Below are 6,435 nucleotides of genomic sequence, written 5' to 3'. Positions count from 1 at the left end.
TAAAATGAACAACAATAAATACATCTGTGTCAGTAACCACCTGGATTTAAAACATTTAAAACAAGCAGTCATTTAAATACTGCCATCCACTGGTAGAAAGGGGAAACAGCTTGACCCATTACGGTGGAAACCACATTAAATTTAATATTTAAAATATAGCTCTAACAATAACAACTCTGCACACATAATAAGTTCTTAGGCTAACCTATATTACCAGCTGTATTGTGCCAAACAATGCGCTCATTAAACGGTGACTGTTGATGTGTGCATGGATATGCACGATATGAAATCACTGTAATAAACTACTGTTGCTAACATATTTGCCTCGATCCAGGTTTATATATTTATTGATTTTTTTTATTCTAACGTTACTCTGGTATAACGTCAGTGGTGCATAATGTTATGACCGTTCTAAAAGCTTGGCTATATTTACTATCACTTCCGGGTCACTGGCCCACCTGACTTGTTTTTAATATGTACCTTGAAACGTAGAATTGAAAATAGGATTTTCTAAAAAAAAAAAACTAAATCGGGCCTTGGTCTCTGTGTCAGTAGAAAAGAGCTGGAGTTTTTTCGCTTGAAAAGCTTTCTTTTTTTGTTTCATTTTTGAGAGGCGGAACTGTTCTGTTGAGATTCGTGGGGAAGGTTTTTCCAATCGGACTCCTTTGCTGCTTACGTTTTCTAAATAGAAACTACACTGGTGAGTGTCTTATTCATTAAATTAAGCTCTGTGGCACCATTGCATGAACTTATAAATAGATACGTGCGCATTTTACAATCAGTTGCCCATTATCATGTTACAGTGCGAGCCATTAAAAAGCAAAAAACATTGTGAATTAAAGGCCGGGACCTCCAACGTTAGCCTTGCTGCGCTAACATCACTCAACAACATTCACCGCTGACGAGCTAGCAAGGTGGCTAATGACACCAGAACAATATCAACTTCCTCCAGGCTGAATAGCAGATATTTATGTCAAATTTATGTATTTGTTCTTGTTTGTCTGTCATGCAACGTAACGTAGTCGTGTCCACGGACTTATGTTTAACCTACACGGCGGTGGTTTAGAGTCTCATGATGAATGCAGTAAAACTAAGATAGTGTTTAACGTTAGTGGCTAATCTTGTGCTAACCTAAGCAACCTAATCATACGTAATTTCACACTTAAGGGAAAATAAATGTAATCTCAAAGTGGCACAGCTGCTATCATGATCCAATAGTTTCGACCACCATGTATTTAACAGAATAATGGTATAATGGGGATGGCACAGTGGATAAGACACATGCCTTTGGTGTGAGACCTGGGTTCAACTCTCGGCTGTGACACATCTACCAATGTGTCCCTGAGCAAGACACTCAACCCCTAGTTCCTCCAGAGGCGTCTATACCTCTGATATATTAATTGTAAATCGTTTTGGACAAAAGCGTCAGCTAAATGAATAAATGTAATGTCTTGTTTATTGTTGCTTTGAAGATTAAACATCTGTAAGCAGAGAACGTGATATAAACTGTGAGATAATAAATATTAGTCACTGTCAGATGTTGTGCTGTATCTCCTGTTGTGTTGTTAGAGAATTGTTGGCAATGTTGCAAATAAGTGTGCAGGACTGCTTTCCTCCAGGATTTCGCGATGTCGCTATCACAACTATCAACACAAATTAAACAAATCCCTGTGAATCATCGCTGTTTCTGCAAAAAGTTGTCACACGGTAGCTTGTCACTTCCTTGTTTACAAGGCGCAGCAGACGTGTGATACTAGTGTCTGACATTTGCTGGAGAAAAAAAAAGGACTGCGAAAAACCGTATCCGGATCTTTTTTTCCAAAGTGGGGGTTGATTGTTTTTCAAAACTTGCAACATTGTGGTCGAACATAAAAGGAAATCGTCTATTGACACACACAGTTGCAGAAACGCGTGGAGGATGTCATATGAGACACATTACTGTCACACAGGCTGTTGCATCCCGGTCTTGGTCAAGTGCTAAGAGAGTCAAGGTAAGCTGGTTTAAATATGCATGGTTAGGGCTAAGGTTAGGGTTCGTTCCGCGAAATCCTGGAAGTACTGTTTAATGATTCAACTATAATTCTAAAGTAAAAAAAACTCTCACATTTACCTTTGCAGTTTTCATTTATTCCTACAATTTCATCGCTAAAAACCTCCCAAAACATTGCATTTTTCATCGCAATTTATTTTAGAAAAGCTGCTGCAAAATCAGGCATTTTAGTGGCAACAATTACAAAAAAGGCCTGTGAAATCCTTGAGGGAATGCTTTCTGGCAATTAACAGAACTTTTAATTCAATGTAGGGCTGCAGCTAAAGCCAGTTTACACCACAGGATTTTAAGCCTGATTTGCTGCTCGGCGACCGTCAGGCTGTGATCGGGAGTAAATCAGCAATCGATCGGCAGTCGCCATCGTTGTGTGAACTACACAAAGACGCATCAAAATGGCTCCCCGACACATTTCTTACACATCGCCAATGCCAGCCAGATATCGAGCATGCCAAACATCTGGAAGAGTCGGTTGACTTGACGTCCACATCCAGCCAGTGAGAGCAGGCAGCTACTTATTCTCTGCAAAACACTTTTTACTCACCTCCCCCTCTCTTTGTAGCTCAGACGTTCCCTGCTACGTGCGCATGCTAATCCGTTCTTTCACCCAGATTCTTTGTCTTTATAATTGCTATCTTTATAATAACAAACAGCAGCAGTTTCGTTTGTAGGTTCGTGTCATTTCCTGTTTGACATTTCACGTGTGTTTTCTTGACAAAATGTGGTTTGGAGACCAGCTGAGCAGAGCAAGCTGTTGTCAGCTTGTGTAATAATAATATAATAATAATAATCCTTATTTGTTCAAGCAGATACAAGGAAAACAAAATGGGTCCTAAGACCGACCCCTGAGGCACACCATATTTAACTGGACAGAATGAGGAGACATAGTTGTTTACAGACACACAACTTCCTATTTGACAGGTAGGATGAAAACCATTCTAGGGCAGTACCAGAGATCCCCACCCAGTGCCTCAGTCTGTCTAACATGATGTTGTGATCAATGGTGTCAAAAGCAGCGCTAAGGTCCAGGAGTACCAGGACTGAGCACATGCCTTCATCAGCAGACATTAAAAGGTCATTGGTGACTTTAAGCAGGGCAGTCTCAGTGCTGTGGTACTTCCTAAAACCAGACTGAAACTTTTCAAATAATTTGTTATTTTCCAGTACAGTGAGCAGCTGTTTGGACACAATTCTTTCTAGAATCTTTGCAATAAAAGGCAGTTTTGAAATTGGTCTAAAATTATGTGGGAGGGAGGGATCTAAACCAGGTTTCTTTAAAAGTGGGTTCACGCAAGCCGTTTTAAAATAATCAGGGACACAACCAGTAGATAGTGTAGTGTGTGACCTCTCACGATCAGTGACTTAGTGTGAACGGCCCAACAACTACAAGACTTCCGTCACAAGAGGGCAAGTTGTGTAGTGTGAACTGCACGGCCGACGGCTGACGCTGAAAGTCGTGTAGTCTGCATGAGCCTTAACAATGCTTTTAGTAGTAGAAGCTTCTACATATTATTTCATTGATGCATCGTTTAAGAAGTACTTTTGCTTGGCGGCGGCCCCTGTAACAGACTGTAACATTACGCCGTCGTGCTGTTGTGGTAGGCCACATAAGTTTCGTTTTACTGTGGACGGGCTATAACATTACAGAGTTGTTTTATTTTAGCTTGAAATATTCCCATACTTTCTACACTTTCTTGTTCATTCCTTGCTATTTTCTCTCTCTTCCTCCACTTTGCAAACAGCACCATCAGTGAACGTTGTGTTCACAGCGTCATTGGAGCCTTGTGGTTGTGCTTTATGGATGTGCACAAAGCCGGCCTTAAGTTGCCCGAGCAACATCCCATTTGACCTCTTTGTCTGAGCTGCCCCTGTGGAGGAAAATAATAATAATAATGATGATGATGATGATAATTAAAGCTGCAAGCATTGATGAGCTCGCGAAACATCATAATTGAACGCCACAGACACACTGTTTGGTGAACCCTAAAAAGCTTCACAATTTAGCATCACAAGGGCCTCTGAATTGCAAGGCCTCCATTTAAAGGTAATCAGATTAAATCTGTAGGAGGAGTTTGTTAAAGTACGGAGCATGTAATAAATGGAGAACATTTGCATATTCATTTCAAAATTGCTGACTTCCTGTTGGGTTTAAGGCAGCGTGAGTTGAGTTTTTTTAACCAGCGGCACCGGACAGGACCATATTTGGACAAGACTGTTGAGCGGCCGTGTGTGGAGCTAGTTAGCTTGCTTAGCTAGGTGCATCTGTAATTCACGTTAACTGTCATTTTAACGGGGCTGACAATTTTGTCTAGCGAACAACAGTCTTGAAACTAAATGTCCTCACCAGAGTAAGTGAACAGCCTACTCATAACAAGCTTTTTCAACGGTGCTGGTTAAATTTACACAGTGCCGTGGGTACGAGTCGGCTCTAGCTTGAATTCTTTTTGCTACCCGAAGAGTCGCCCCCTGCTGGCCATTCGATAGAATGCAGGTTTAAGGGACTTCTGCGTTCACATCAGATCAGTGGCCGGAAGCTTCCCGCTTGGTGCTAACCTCGACATACCAGCTGTATTGTAACGTTGACATAGCTTGCTTATAACTTATTTGAAGGTGGGTCTCTGACATTGACAGCATTATGTTAAGAAAATGGATAACTTTTTAGAGTTGCTTTAGTTTTTCTATAAACACACGGCTCCCTGTCCGTTTGTGAGAGAGAGAGAGTGGAGACAGAGTGGCGGTGCTGAGCGAATCTATGCGCTGCGGGCAGCTCTGCAATGAATTATGATTTTACTCCTATTTAATAGTATGTGGCGGTCAGCATTGATATTGAGGCGTGTCGTGTCGCCACTAATAAATCAGTCAATGGGAAACACTGCAGTGTGGTGCAAATTCTAGAAACTTTTTATGTCATCTTAGCTCCGATAGTGAATTAGTTAAAATCGCCTCAATATTGACGCATGAAAAACTCACTGATCATCCCTTCAATCGTCAATAGCCGATGGAGTCGCCAATCGGAACAAGCCTATTACCAATCGAGACCAATGACATCAGCGATAAATATCTGACGTACTACCGGGTAGCGTCTCTTTCTGTGTGTTTCTCTGCAGGTGTAACTTGCGAACATCGTGTCTTCACTCGTGTGAAGAGCTTTCACACCTACGATATGTTTTAGTGAACTAAAGTTGCTTTCAACTTTAAACAGCTTTGTGGTGTTGAAACTTAATGACCAACAAAATGTCAGATGCCTAACTAAGATTACCAAAATGACACCCAACAAGCTTTATTTTATGGTGAATGCACTTTTCTATCAACAAAACATTAAATTGTCAGGGGTGTCACATACAGTATATACATCTTTGAATAAGAACATGAAGCAGAAACCAGGTACTGATAGTATAAATGAAGGCACGAAGTGGGTGTGTTTGAATTTGTATGTTGTTGGTCTTTCTAAATACAATCATTGTTTACATGGAAGTAAGTTTTACATGAGATAAGTCGTTTTCTGTGTCTTCAATTTATTCTGCAACAGTGGAATAGACCTAAAGAAAATATATTTACAATCAAAACAGTCGTGTGCTAATCTTTGAGTGCCCTCTGTTGGTGTCAATTCAAAACCAGATCAATAGAGAGAGTTAAAAGCCTTGTTCTCACAAAAAGACTGAATAGTCCGGTTGTTAAGATCGAGCCCTTCAGTTCAAAGGTCGAGGGATGAAATTAGGGCTGGGCGATAAGGACCTAAAAGTCATAACCCGGTACTATTAGGCTGAATACCGAGATATACAGGTGCTGGTCATATAATTAGAATATCATCAAAAAGTTGATTTATTTCAGTAATTCCATTCAAAAAGTGAAACTTGGATATTATATTCATTCATTACACACAGACTGATATATTTCAAATGTTTATTTCATTTAATTGTGATGATTAAAACTGACAACTAATGAAAATCCCAAATTCAGTATCTCCGAAAATTAGAATGTTACTTAAGACCAATACAAAAAAAGGATTTTTAGAAATGTTGGCCAACTGAAAAGTATGAACATGAAAAGTATGAGCATGTACAGCACTCAATGCTTAGTTGGGGCTCCTTTTGCCTGAATTACTTATGAGAGCCCAGGTTGGTCTGATAGTGGCCTTCAGCTCTTCTGCATTGTTGGGTCTGGCATATCGCATCTTCCTCTTCACAATACCCCATAGATTTTCTATAGGGTAAAGGTCAGGCCAGTTTGCTGGCCAATTAAGAACAGGGATACCATGGTCCTTAAACCAGGTACTGGTAGCTTTGGCACTGCGTGCAGGTGCCGAGTCCTGTTGGAAAATGAAATCTGAATCTCCATAAAGTTGGTCAGCAGCAGGAAGCATGAAGTGCTCTAAAACTTCCTGGTAG

General features: G+C 40.5%; 1 protein-coding gene across 3 annotated transcripts in view; it reads left to right on the top strand.

Annotated features, from left to right (window-relative positions):
* The first annotated feature begins 543 nt into the window (after positions 1–543).
* The window catches only part of borcs6 (BLOC-1 related complex subunit 6), a 19,239-nt gene continuing 13,347 nt past the window's right edge, over positions 544–6,435 (top strand). The window contains exon 1 of one of the 3 annotated variants that reach the window (XM_046055222.1): positions 544–700. The gene's annotated coding sequence lies outside the window, so the exon portion shown is untranslated. Of the gene's footprint in view, positions 701–1,782; positions 1,992–2,950; positions 2,969–6,435 lie in introns of those variants that run through there. The other 2 variants (XM_046055223.1, XM_046055224.1) reach the window with 2 other exon arrangements.

Source organism: Micropterus dolomieu, linkage group LG08, assembly GCF_021292245.1.
Source record: "Micropterus dolomieu isolate WLL.071019.BEF.003 ecotype Adirondacks linkage group LG08, ASM2129224v1, whole genome shotgun sequence".
Taxonomy (NCBI): domain Eukaryota; kingdom Metazoa; phylum Chordata; class Actinopteri; order Centrarchiformes; family Centrarchidae; genus Micropterus; species Micropterus dolomieu.
This window is presented reverse-complemented; position numbering and strand designations above follow the sequence as displayed.